Source organism: Mytilus trossulus, chromosome 12 (genome assembly GCF_036588685.1).
Source record: "Mytilus trossulus isolate FHL-02 chromosome 12, PNRI_Mtr1.1.1.hap1, whole genome shotgun sequence".
NCBI classification, from domain to species: Eukaryota; Metazoa; Mollusca; class Bivalvia; order Mytilida; family Mytilidae; genus Mytilus; species Mytilus trossulus.
Genome location: NC_086384.1, coordinates 27090726 through 27106013, shown reverse-complemented (window position 1 = coordinate 27106013; position 15288 = coordinate 27090726). Strand labels below are relative to the sequence as shown.

Below are 15288 nucleotides of genomic sequence, written 5' to 3'. Positions count from 1 at the left end.
TAAGCTTAACATTTTAATTTATAAATATCAATTAGCGAACAATCTATTATTTTATTCAATAACGGCAATGTTGCTGCAATAGGTGCCAAAAGCATCAACAATATTTTATTGAAATGAAACGGCATTTTATTTCGCTTGTTCTTAAAGAAAAAGATGTTTAATTTCATTTAGTATACGGACACTGTAAATTTTGAATTAAAATGAGTAAAAATTTGTTTATTCTTATATATTGTGTCTTATACGGCTCTCATTTGTTTTTTTAGATATTTGTTTAGTTCTGTGATTCTCATTTTATGTTTGTATGTGGTGAGACTTTGAAATAATAATAATGATAAAATATTGAATCTAAAAATATTCAGAAACTATAAACTTTTCTTAAATTTATACTTGAGTCAGAAAATTAAGACCAGCAGTGTCAAAAATATTTTTTTAAGCTGACAAATATTTTACACTCAGCAGCATTCAATATCATTGACATACTATATAGCACTAATCGCAATATACATGTACATATATTTTGGAAATCTTATCAGTAATCTCTCGATTGAAAATGTTGAGATCTATGTATTATATTTATTCGCTTATTAGGCAAATTCATATTCTACAAAGATATTTTCAATCATTTTAGTTTTGATAAATACCATTACAAATAACATATTTGTCTCAGTCTCCTGTGTGAGGATATTCGATTGATAAAATACAATAAACAAGGTTGTCAGGTAAATGTGGATTACGGATTTAGATGTTAGATTTCAAACTTGAATTAACAAACTGAGGTGAATTTAACCCGAATATGTAGTTTCTCTTCAACAGTGTTTTAATTCCAAGTTCCTTTTTTTCATTTAAACTAAATCAATTATATAGAATGATAGAAAGATTCGGAACTAAAGATAGTCACAATTAAAAATATGTATTTTGAAAAAAAGACAAAAACCGCCAGATCATATCTGATTTAAATCCAGGGTCCGTATATGCATCTTCTGACATCAGACTCAGACTTCTCTTGAACTGAATCTTAATGTGTGTATTGTTATGCATTCACGTTTCTACATTGGCTAGAGGTATAGGGTGTGGGGGGTTGAGATCTCATAAACATGTTTAACCCTGCCGCATTTTTGCGCCAGTCACAAGTCTGGAGCCTCTAGCCTTTGTTAGTCTTGTATCATTTTAATTTTGATTTCTTGTGTACAATTTGGAAATTAGTCTGGCGTTTATTATCACTGGACTATATATATATATAGTATATATTTGTTTAGGGGCCAGCTGAAGGACGCCTCCGGGTGCGGGAATTTCTCGCTACATTGAAGACCTGTTGATGACCTTCTGCTCAGTGTTGGTTTTTTTTCTTTGGTCGGATTGTTGTCTCTTTGACGCATTCCCCATGTCCATTCTCAATATTACAATGGTACGTAAATTAAGATTTTATCCGAAAAGACGGATTTTTCTACATGTTCTATAAAAATTTGTACAACTATTGAATATTGTAAATGTTTAATCAGAAACATATAATACAATTATATTATATGTCTCTGGTTAAATGCATAAATGTCCAGATCTAGATCGAACTTGCTTTGCTTCGTCGAAAGTGCGAATATAGAAAAATCACAGATTTATATTACAACTAAAAGGTCCTAGAACAGTTGCAGAAATCATCAGAATTTGTTTATTGTTAATTATTTGTACATGTATAACTATAATGTGGACCCGAAGTGGTGAAATAGCAACTAAGCGTGAATTCTTTGGAAAAGCGACGGTTCTATGAAAACCTATTGTCAATTTCAAGTTATATTTCGACATCATTATAATATATGTCACTGGACGTTAAAATTTTATCCTTTATTTCGTCTTCGTCAAATAGTGCTGTTGGTTTCTGCCGAAAAAAATCTTTCAAAAAGTTGTAACCTTTGGAACTTTTTCAGATAATTTGACCACATGACAAGAAATTATACAATAAACATTGGTCACGCACGATAGATTCTGATGAGAAATAAAGTATTCGTATTCCTTTAAACCATAATTTACAGTACACAAAGACCGCCTACGGGTAAAGTACAAGTGAATATATCACAAAGATCATCCGTACGCATCCCTGTAAATGCAAAACTCTGGATTTTCTTTGATAATTACCCGAGAGGTTATAAAAGATCTAGAAAAGACTTCAAAAGGTGTTTGCCAAAAATGAATTGAAATAAAAGATTTTTGTGTAGACGAGTTACAACATTGCATAAGCATGATTAGGAAATTTGAACAAAAAATGTAAGTGCACATCTTTCTAGTGGCGAAAAACACGCATATCGAGTTACGTAGACGAAAAAGAATAAGTACATTCATAATTATTATGATGTAAATTCACGAAATTATAAGGTTATAATTAGAAAACAATCTAAAACACGATTCGTCATTCCCCATGTATATAGGTTAAAACAGAATTATAATTTTAATTTTTAAATTAAATTCTGAAATTCAAAAGGAATGTTTCTGATACTTGAAAGTTCAGCGAACACTATTACATGAAATGCACGATGATATTGACCGAAAACAAAGGTGAAAGATTCAAATTGTAAAATCAGCCGCTGAACGGTAGAATTTCTATCAATCATTCAACGATAATAATAAAAAAAAGACTATTGAGTGTAAAAGTATGATAGAAATACTTTTAATTTATTGAAATGCCTGTTAAATTTTTCCAGTCATTGGTTACTAGTGATTGTCAATCCATTTCGATATTTCATAGCACTTTTACAAATTCTGAAAAAAATAAAATAAAAATCTAATATTCCCATGGGAAAATATATCTTCCCATGAGAAGAAATTTGTCCCGCACAGTGTTCAACTCCCAAAAAAGGGAGACTAACCAGCAATGAAATGCTTTATCATCTGTAGATTGATTTTTATATATGAAACTATGTGTATTGATTTAACTTGGTTCAATGTTCAGTGGCAAGTATTTTATATATGCACAGGTCCTGAGACAGAAAATCAAATTATTCATTCACTTATGGTCTTCAAAAATAACGATTGCAGGATGACGGACAGGAAGACTTCAAACGTAACAGTGTGAACTAGCTGTCAGAAACTTAAGTATTCTCAGATCCTTTCTTGCTATTGTCGTTTTGTTCTTCTGGTAAACAAGTGATTCTTTCATTGTTGAAGACTCTCTAGCGACTATAAAGATGAACAGGAATAAAACGCTGACCATTGATAATTTGTATTTTTGTTAAGCTCTGACTTTGTGTTCGATAAGGTCCCGTGGACTTTTACTCCATATTCCTTTATTTTCTATAAAGGCGTCTGTCTTGACAGTAAGTTGACACGACTAAATACAAGTTAAACCCTTAAATGTAAGACACCAGATGGAAATACTCAAAAAGGAGAGCCAGTTTGGTATTCTGTAATGTTAGAGTTCAATTCTTCATGAAGAAACGACTATAGGTTTTCTGTATTCAGCATAGAATCATATCTTCTAAACTATATTTTTTCGCACAATATCTGGATATTGGTGGACATGCATGATTGCGAAACCAGACATTTACAAATGAAAATTAATACTTATACTATAGCCATTTAGTAGGAATGTAAATGCACAAAAGACAAGTAATTCAGAAACATGCATGGATCACGCAAAATTATGCAAGGGCGACACCGGAGTAATGGGAGTTTGTTTCTTGCAAGACATTCGCCGTGAAAACAATTTGATTTGAAGACAAGCCTTTGTTTCATCTTTGTTTTAAAATTTCAAACCTGAGGCTGTTACGGCCCAGGTCAATGTTCTTAAGCAACACATATTTTCCTTTCATTTTGCTGTCAGCTTTCTGATATAAATTTTTACATATTATGACTATTATGATTCTTTTTTTTCAATTTCAGTTAAACACTATATCTGATTTGCTTTTTAATAATTTTTTACATGTTTAAATGTCTTTTTTCTTTTTCTTCATCTTTTTGAAACCCTGGTTTTGTATTACCACTGACCAGTTCAGTAAAGAAACAGCTGATTCATGTTTGCATACATGTGTTGGTGACCAATCTAACATGCTATTATTTCCTTATTTTTTATTCCGTGTCTATAGATAGTCTTCATCGGGGAGGCAAGATTTATTTTGTCTGTTGGTTGCTTAGCTAGCGTAGGCTAATCGATTTACCTCACATTTTGAAGTTGGATGGAGATTGTTTTTACTTTTTGTACTTTGGTTTCCTGTCGGATTTTTCTCAATTCTAAATTGGAAAGTTTTATCATTAGTTTTGCATAATTATTATTTTTGACTTGCAAATGAACGATTAATAAATCTAGTCCCATGTGTGCTAGCGAAATGTCTTTAGTGTAATCTCGGAGTGTAATTTTTATTTCAACTTTTACGTTGGCATCAGGACGACCTAAAACACGAAAACTTTTTTTTTTTTTTTTAAGAATGACTTTCGTTACTTCAAACAAAGATCGCTTTTATCTCCTTTTTTTTGCAGTAAAAGACCGGTTTCTTTAAAAAAAAACTTTCATTCAATCGACTGAACGAAGTATAAGCTTCGGGAAGGTCAAGGATTATAACATATTTTTCGTAATTCTGAAAAATTCAATGGTCGAATTGAAGCTTTTAAATACCTACAAAAAAATCTCAATGAGCGAGAAGACTTTCATTTTAGTAATCTCTGGTGTATTTATGATGGCTTGGTTTGAAGCGAGAACAGACGAACTATGCTTACTAGTGCTGCATAAAAAAACATGAGGATATGGTTTGTCCTTTATTACAAATTTGACTCCAATAAGGATAATTTTTGTCTCATAGAAAAATTGGTATTTTTTACCGATAATTGAATTTTTCGATTTTTATCGGATATAATAGTTATTTTGAAAAATACAAACCGGATAATTATTTATTAAAGTTTCGTATGCATCATTAATCAAGCTCCGGCAACTGTTGACTTGTTCTAATATAAATAGTATGATTTTCATCGGATAAAAAGATAGATATTTTTGTCGTGTTTGGAAGAATCGTAAAAGTGATATTTTTCTAAATTCTGTTTGTTTAATCGGACATCATAGAGTTTTAATTTGATTTCTTTTTGCCGAACTGGACTTCATATTGTGTATTGATTTAAAACATGAACGCGGACCTCGATGAGAACACCTGGATTGAAAGTTTGCAAACGTTCCGATCAATGAAATTCATTTTAATATGTAACGAGAGCACCTAGATGAAATATTTTATCTATACTACAATCAGTTTTAACTTAGAAATTTCCCCTCAAATATATAGGAATTAAAATTATATGAAAGCAACAATGCAGAATGTTTCTTTTCCATTTTTTGTTTTTTTTAACAATGTTTATGTTCATTTCAATTTGGAAAGTAGACTTATATTAAATGCCTAAAACGTAAATGTATGTTTTCTTTTAAAACATTCAAAAACGTAAGAGTATGCCGACAAATAGCCTGTCAAGGTCGTTAAACTTAAATCAACTTACCCATCTTTATCGCAGACTAAAATTTATCTCATATATACAGAATACATGTTCATTTATTACAAGTACGTCAGGTTGCATGATAGCACAATAATCTTTTTACAGAATCGTAAGAACAATATTTTTGTTTGATATTTGTTTCTCTTCGACAATTAACGCCCGATTTGGCCAGTGACCGGTATTAGAATTTAACACAGTTTTAAAAGTTCAGTGGGCTACTACTTCATTTAGAATTTTGAGCATGCCTTTCTGTTTATCATATTCAAAGTCAACATTATCTTCGTCAATTTTTTTATTCAACAATATCTTGTTTTTCATTACAAGCTTTTCCAAATATCAATATACAGCAAGAGAATGAATATATGTTGCTTCCCGGAAATATAAGACACATCGATTTAAATTATGTACACAATAAATAATTTCTGTGTAGTTTTCCGTGTCTACATTTGATTTACGAGTACAATATAGTAAACAGAAAAAAAGAGAAACGGTAAATATACAGGAATACTTATAGTTTCGTAAATAGTTGCAAAGGACCACACGTAACTTACATGCCACGAGTTTTCATAGAACTTGGCAATTTTTGAAACGCATGTATATATGCGATAAAGATCTAGTGCATTTGAGCAAATCACAATCATGTTATATATCTAACTATTTTATTTTCAACAGATTCACAAGTTTTGCATTTTTAAACCGCGTGTGTATATATATTTTAATGTTTTTATTTTAATTCCTTATATATGAACATGTCACGTGTATTATTCGGGCGCCCTATTATTTATTCGCTTGTTTAAATTGTGAAACATGGGACTTTACTAAGACCGTACGCCTTTAAAGTTTGAAACAAAAAACTGCAATTCGCGCAAATTGATTCTGCCCAAACGATAGATACATCGAGGTCGTTTTGCTTGAGTGATTTACCTGTAAAAAGCCCGGGTCTCATCCATGTTTAAAACGAATTAATGCATGTTTGAAATAGCTTAACAGGGGCGTGGCCTATTAGTTTGACGCAACTAACCACTAACTTGATTTCAATTGATCGACTGCAGAGAAATCTATTTGACTGGCATTAAAATGAATTGATATGAATTGAAATGAATTAAATATAATTTTTAATTTTTTTCAATCTTTATCAAATAACGATCAATCTCATTTAAATAGCGTTGACACGTTTTTGTCCGATCAAGTTAAATTCGGGTTACTAGTGAAATGTTGTATTTGTGTTTGCTTGACCCATATGGGTGTATTTTTGCAAATAAAAATTATTATATAGCAGTTTGACAAACACCAATTTTGATCATTGAGAAGCTTAATATTCCCTTTACAACACAACGTTATTAAAACGTTTAGCGGATTTTACAGAGTTATCTCCCTGTAGTGTTAGGTACCACCTTAAAAGTGTAAATTGCGTGATTTTATATTTAAAATGTATTATTGACAGAATAACGTCATTATTTTCCCTCTGTTAGTCTCGGGCTGTCCCATAGCTTTTGACTACGTCACATAGTAACCGGTGTTATGATGACGTTTTTGAGGTTCCAATTGGGGATTAAAACGTCGTATATACCCCGGCAGTTTTCCGAATATATACTGACATCTCTGTGTTGTTATCCAATCACAAACCTCGACACATTTGTAATCCGTAATATATATATATATATATTAGAATGTGGATGAGTGTTCCTCATTTCTGTATACTTTAATTTTTTCGGCTATTATGTCCTAAACATTTATGTTTTGTCCAAAACTCTCTTATTATAATAAAACTGACGAGGAAAGGAAACACACGGCCAGCGAAAGCTGTATTTTTGTAGAGCCCAGGTGGTCGTGTGGTCTAGCGGGACGGCTGCAGTGCAGGCGATTTGGTGTCACGATATCACAGTAGCATTGGTTCGAATCCCGGCGAGGGAAGAACCAAAAATCTGCGAAACCAAATTTACAGATTTAACATTGTTGGGTTGATGTTTAGACGAGTTGTATATATGTATATGTATATTAGCACCCCGTTATTATCTAATAAGACCATTATTTACTCTTTTGGTCCATTTTTCTTCATTCTAAAATATATTTTCTCCCATTTTTCTCTATTTTGTAAACCCTTATCTAGATCAAAATGATGACATTATATTCTGCAACCAGAAGTCCAACACGCAGATCTGGATAGGATAGACAGAATAGTGAATAGTAAGCCAGTACTACAGAGAAATGAACAAAATAAACGAGGAATAGAGAAAAATAGGACAAGCCGATAAAGAATGGCGAATAATGGTGCTAAAATATACTAGTAATAGAAATATGGTGGAACAGAGTAAATTTACCTTAGAATATAAAGAGCACAGAAATGAAGGATCCCTCCTCTTTTCCATCACAAAAGTGTCCGACAAGAACCCAACATTAAAAATCCTTAAATAGTTATCAAAGGTACCAGTATTTTAATTTAGTACGCCAGACGCGCGGTTCGTCTACATAAGACTCATCAGTGACGCTCATATCAAAACATTATTAAAAAGAGAACTTTGAATAATAACATATTTTTCTTACCTTGTTATGTGTTTTGTACTATAAAGTTAAACAAATAAAATATCAATTAGGTTGTAAATGTTTTTAATCCAAGATTTATTGTTAATAGTGATTAATGTATGACCAGACTAATGTTTTGTTTTTGAACATATGCATGGATTAGTTATAATCCGATTATATATCTTGATTTTCTATTTAGGTGAAATTAATATAAACTGTGCCTTATAAATGTTATATAGGTCAAGTAAATAAATATGTAACTGTGGTCAAATTACTATAGCTTAATGCAAGCATGCTAAAATAGAGGAGAAATAAACAAAAGAGACATTCGAACTCATTAGTCGGAATAAACTGACAACGCCATGTCCAAAAACGAAAAAGACCAACAGACGTACCCAAAACAGAAAACAGAAACATATAGAGACTAGGGTAACGGAATAGACCAACAACAATACGCCACAAAATACTGTCAACGCTTCCGGCGAATACAATTATAATATCATAAACATAAAAAGAAGAGTTCCTACTTGTTAAAGACCAGGGGTGGTGTTCTCGAAGGTATCCTAAGATTCGTCCTAAGACACATCTTAGACAAATTTTAGGATGGACTTAGGATTAACTTAGGACACTCGTAAGTTGTGTCTCGAAGCTATCTCAGACGAATCTTATGTCCTAAACATATCCTAAGTCGAAATTGTAAACCGTTAAAGTCATTTTTTGATAAAACATTTATAAATGACGAAATTATTTCATTAAAATTGTTTACGAATTTTATAATAACATGTACAGAATTTTATTACGACAGTAGTATTTAGTATTTAAAAATGAGGTTTGTCTCGTCCGTTTTTTTTACTGAATTTTTACGGTCACGTGACTCTATTGTTGCTGATAACTTGGGGTCAAACTGTGACCTGCTTTCCAACTGTTTAGCAAAAATAGCACGGAAACCTTACAAGATCTTCTAGAGACTAAACAATTTGTGTTTTTATGATTTGATACTATGCATGTCTTTCAAAATAGGTAAAAATGTATATAGATATACACAAAACGTTTACAGTATTTATCAACAAATAAAATGTTTACTGAAAAAGGAAAAAGCAAAATGTACCGTAACGTAGCCATGCGACGTCATCTTTTTAAAATTAGCAAATACTATATGTTTCAAGTATCCATTTCTTAAAATAAGAAGATTGAGCATTGACAAATATTTGAAAAAAATAAACAAAAGCTCTGTTTTTCGACTTTTGACGATGCCAATTTAAGCACCAGACACAAGTGGTTTCCTTTTTCAATATTCAAATTTTGAAAAATATTACAAGTTCAAACTGAATTTTCTTTTCCCCTCAAAATTTCTTTTTTTCAAGTTTTTTTTTTTCCTCATTTTTTTTCGTTTTATTATTTGTTTTCTATTTCCTTATTCTATTTTCATTTCCTTATTCGGTTTCTTTTTTTCTTAGTCGGTTTCTTTTTCCTTATTCTAATTTCATTTCTATTTGGTTTTTTTCTTCTTATTCAGTTTCTATTTTCCTTATTCGATTTTCATTTCCTTATTCAATTTTCATTTCCTTATTCGTCTCCTTTTTCCTTATTCGAATTCTTTTTCCTTATTCGGTTTCTATTTACTTATTCGATTTTCATCAGAGACATGAAACGACCACCATTCAACTTAAGACCACTTGATCTTTCAAACATCACAATGTCAAGGTCAAAGAACACTTTGAAGGTCAAGATTACATTTCATCATGACCTGACATTGAACTCAAACTGAAGGTCTTGAATTACTGATCATCTTTACAGTTTATAGAAGGTTGATAACTGTTACCTTATAAAAGACATACACATGTTACATGTACTAAAGTTTTAAGAGTTATGTTGACGAAACTTTTGAACAGACGGTCGCCGGACATTTTTAAGCTTTATACATAAATGTAGAGCTCGCCAAGAGGAACATTTCATACGCAGTATGTATGCAGCAAACTTTAATCGTTTTCTTTATATGCAGGCTTGAAATTGCAGCGTAATTTTTTTTGGCACTCTGTGACCTTTGACCATGGGTGCAAATTGAAGGTCCCAAGTCTCTACGACTTCCGGTTCTCGAAATACAATTTTTCTAAAATTGTGTACACTTTTTGAAGGGGAATAACTCCTTATGAGGGTTAATAACAAATTATTGCATTTGGTCATTAACATTGCCAGCTGTTCCAGTACATGTTGCAGTTTTCAAATCGTTTCTATCTCTAATACTTTTTGAGGAAAATGCAAATAAAAGAAATTGCTTCAAAGAAATATAACTCTCATCAGGAATGATGAAATCCTAGTCATCCTCATATGGTAATACATCATCATGAAGTCTACCTGTAGTCCAAATAAGGTATCTTAAAAACAACAAGGGGGGCATGTTGAAACCAGATGCTCCGCAGGGCGCAGCTTTATACGATCGCAAGAGGTTGAACCCTGAACAGTTGGGGCAAGTATGGACACAACATTCAAGCTGGATTCAGCTCTAAATTTAAATTGTGATTTAATAGTTGACACAGCATAGGTTTCTGACACAGAATGAATGTGGTCTAATGAACTTAAATTTTGTTTTGCCTTTGAGCAATTTACTATGCTGTTGAATATCAATCCTCTCAAAATAAATGTTTGAAGAAATTTTCTTTTTATTTATGAAATCTGAAATGAGTAAAATTGAACCCACCCCCAATTTTTTTTTCACATCCCTCTTTCCAAAACTGATCTCAATGCAAAGTTCTAATGGAGTTTGCAACAATAACTACTCATTTAAATACATCATAAAATAAAAATGTCATACAGTCATGATTTAAATTAATTTAACTACTTTTCTGGACAAAGAAAGATAACTCCAATGAAACATTTTATATTGGCAAATTTCCAATGAATTTCATTGACCTAAAGTTTTTGGCAAATTTCCAATGGAATTTATTACTAGTAAATTTTGGGGCAAATTTCAAATATACATAATTTAAGAACAGTTTATGTGAGATATTAAAATGAGTTTCAATTACCAACCTTACACTGCTTTTAAATTATGTTTTGTACTTAATCAATTGTCCATTAACCTGGAAACTCTTTTCTCCCCTTTTTTGCACCTTATTCCTTAACAGTTTGAGCCATAACTCCCAAAGACAATTTTTACCATCCCTTTGTGGTATTCCAATATCCAAAATATAAATACATGGTTACTTGAAAAGGCCGTACTTTAACCTATAATGGTTTACTTTTTAAATTGTTATTTGGATGGAGAGTTGTCTCATTGGCACTCACACCACATGTTCCTATATCTATTAGATTTATCATTACAAAGAACCCCAAGAATCCAATTTTTTATGAAATTTTGGGACCTTTTTTGGACTAAAAACATATGCACTATTTAAACGGTTCCTGGCGTGGGGCATGTATATTTTATAGCTTCTGTAAAGTGTAAGGGTTGGACATATTCTATGCTGTTTTCTCCCTATTTTGAAATCGTCTTTCATAAAATGATAGTATTGATCTAAAGCTATGTACTGATGCATTTGATGTAGGACTAGTCAGTAAAAAATAGACATGGAAATTCGATGAAATTTACAATACGACCGACACGATTTAAAAAAGACAAACACGCAGTTTTTATCAAAATGTTTGATTAATTATGTTTCACCCAACATAACTAAGGGAACCGAAGTGAGGGGTTCCAAATCCACCAAAGACTACGAAAGTGTCTGAAATGACAACACAGTTATGGATGATGGTCGACGAATGAAGACATAAAGGTCACACCCGCCAGGCAGGTAACAGTCTTGTCGTGAAAAAAAAGTATTCAATATATATATAAATCCGACGAAACAGACATTCCAGTCAGACATGCAAACCCCGGCCACAAAAAAATACGCCCGTGTTTATTCATCCTGTTCATTTAATGCGAAATAATTTTGTTGGAAATTTTCGTTTTTAATAGCAAAAGAATGGACAAGACTATTGTTTTCAATCCAGATACGGTCAGAATTTTTGTTTAAGGCAAGAAAGAGTCAATTTTTTTTCTCTCAAATATTTCAGACTGCCTCCTCAAATCAAATGCTTCGTATCTGAGACGTAAAATCTTTCTAGAGCTAATACTGACTGGGGATCATTATTCATCTTTGTTATTTTTAAAAAGGCTGGGGTGTTTGGGGTTAAACATGTTTTCGTAGGTAAAAAATATTGTGGAACTTTTTTTCATGAGAGTATAATAGTCTATAGAGTATTTACTATTACTTTCTTTTTGGGGGAATAGTGAAATAGAAGTCAATATGTTCTTGCTCAATTCTGTGTCGCTTTGAAGGTTTCCTGATTGTCATGACATCCCCAGCCTAAGCAATGTGTATTACTGTAATTTGAATTTCAAAATGATCAAAGCAAAGGGGGTCGTACGCCCTCTACGCCCCCCCCCCTCTGAATCCGTCACTGCCAACTTGAAAACTGGGTCAATGATCAAAAACCAAAGTACATTTTTAGATTCAGCATATCAAAGAAACCCAAGGACTCAATTTTTGTTATATTTTGAACCCTTAGGACCTTAATGTAGACCTATTTGAAAACGGGACCAAAAATTAAGAATCTACATACACAATTAGAATAGGCATATCAAAGAACCTCAATTATTCAATTATTGATGAAATCAACAAAGTTTAATTGTGGACCCTTTGGACCCCTTATTCCTACACTATGCGACCAAAACTCCCAAAATCAATCCCAATCCTTCTTTTATGGTCATAAACCTTGTGTTTAAATTTCATAGATTTCTATTTACTTATACTAAAGTTCTGGTGCGAAAACCAAGAAAAATGTTTATTTGTGCTCAAATAGAAAAATGTTTAAAAGGCACTTTACGACTTCTGTTAAGGGTTTCAATGATTTACATGTGTCATGTTTCTCAGAAATGCAAGACACACAGCATGGCTCTCTGTGAATTAAGCAGTAAAAGTCTAATTCCCTATTGTGAACTTTACATTCATGTTTGATGTCAACAAAAGAACCAGAAATTTAACAATCAATTCAGAAGTCTCCTTCTCAAACTGAACACCAAACTGAGGCAGATTTTGAGGTATCATAGGCATACAAATATCACATATTCCTGAGCACTTTACATCACCCCGTTTTTGGGGTTCGTGATGTTCAGTCTTTAGTTTTAAGCTCTTGTACCTGTATTTGATAGCCACACATCTATTGTTTAACATGAAACAAGAATTATGCTTGTAGGTTTGATATAAAGTATTTTTTTGAGAGATTAGATAACAAGCAAATATCATATTTATATTCAGGAAAACAAGAAACTTAGCTTGCTATAGTGACAAATTTAAGTTGAAAACCCCTATTTATTTATCTTATTTTGATCCTCATATCATAGGTAACCTTTACACAAAACTATTAGACAAAATCACAGGTAGAACTGAATAGGCTGTTTGCGCTTTAAGTGAGGTTTAGGAATAAGTGCCAAATGTTTTTCCATACAACACAAGGTAAAATATTTTGCCCCATAACACCTATTTATCTTTTAACATAAGACACTTCATAGCTCATAAAGGGTGATATGACAAAATTTAAGTAGATTCTCGATTTTCTTTCTTTTGATTTGAGACCCAAATCCTACCAATGCAAATATAAGGTAAAAGTAGTCCTTTTACCGTCATATTTTATAAATCCAGGTCCGTAACTAGCCTGTTTTAATTGTGAGGCAAAATATATTCGAAAAAATTTTGGAGATGGGTCTGCGAAGCTCTGAGAAAAATAAAGCAAAATCGTGCATTCTGAGCTTTTCCCGGACTCTTTCTTATATTGAAACGCAATTAATTTTTAGATTTTGTTTTCGACAATTTTCTTGTCTCAAAGCAAAAACATCGATTGGAGCATGCATTGTAATTTAAGACTTTTAGGTTTTACGGGGACAACATTAAAAGTAGACCGATGTGTAGGACAAAGGAAAAAATAGTAATTCTCATAATCAATAAAACGGCCAGATCTGTATGTCTGTTCTTGTCTTGTAATGTGCCTATCAACGTATATTTACGAGTAAATATACGTTGATAGTGGTTCTTCCAATGGATAGAAACAAGTGCCTGTGTATTGTGCTTAGACTTTGGTGATTTTTTATGACTAGATTTTAAAAATATAGTGACAGTGCAGTATTATTCTTTAAGTACTAGTACTACTTAAGTCGACATTAAGGATCATCTTGATCTTGTTATACGGTATTAATAATTTCTGTATTGTTGACCCTCCAGCAGCTATCAAGACGAAGAACAGGAATAAAAACTTTAACCATGCATTGGTCATTTATATTTTTTCTATATGCATTGACTTTGTGTGAAATTAGGTACCGTCACGTTTATTCCATATTCCTTTATTGTCTGTTGAGGGTCTCAACACGACTTGAAGCAAATGTAATGCTTCAATGCAAAAGGTCATATGGCAAACCATTGATGTTTTAATAGATGATTTGATACTGGAAAATTTGTGGTCTAACTTTTAAATTTAAACCATGTCAGATATCTAGTTTTATCTACAATAAAAAGAACCAGTTTTGCATTCTTTGATATCGTGTTCAATTCTCCATGCAGAAACAACAATTTTTTTTCTATGTCCAGTAGCATTGTATATTTTTTTTTATTTTCTCGCACAATGTCTGGACATCGGTGGACATCCAACATTGCAAAATCACATGTTTACAAATGAAAATCAACACTCAGACTAGAGTAATAAAGTATGACAATAAATGAATAAAAGACAAACCCGGGGACACAGAAGTGCAAACAATAGACCATCAACTCTGAAAACTAAAAGTAAAACGAACATGGATCACTAAAAACATGCAGGGGCGACATCAGAGAGTGAAGAGAACTTGCTTCTTGTAAGACACTTTCCGTGAAAACAATTTGATATGGAGACACTCTTTTGTTTCATTTTTTTTTTTGAAATTTCAAACATGAGGCATTTGCCTCATTTGCCTCAATGTAGTTACGGCCCTGAAATCAAATATCTCAAAAGGAGCTCCATGACCTATCAATATTTTAGCTTAATTTGATCCTTAACTTATACTCTTCCAGCTTCAAGTATCAATTTTGAATTATTGATTTATTTACTTTCACCTTAGATCACCTAAGAACATCCTTGATTGAATTATAAAAGACTTTCTTATACATTTTAAAAATCACATACAATCAATCAATTAGCATCTTAATATGTTCTCTACTAGCTAAACATTATTTCTCCATGTCAAAAGTTTATTTAATCCAAAGCAACCTTTCTTTCAGATATATGCATAACAAAAAA

The 15288-nt window shown here is 32.0% G+C and overlaps 1 protein-coding gene across 2 annotated transcripts in view; it reads right to left on the bottom strand.

The window, feature by feature from the left end:
- The window catches only part of LOC134693044 (uncharacterized), a 44752-nt gene extending 36701 nt beyond the window's left edge, over window positions 1-8051 (bottom strand). For both annotated transcript variants that reach the window (XM_063553745.1, XM_063553746.1), the window contains exon 1: window positions 8002-8051. The gene's annotated coding sequence lies outside the window, so the exon portion shown is untranslated. The remainder of the gene's footprint in view (window positions 1-8001) is intronic.
- Between the last annotated feature and the right edge of the window lie 7237 nt (window positions 8052-15288).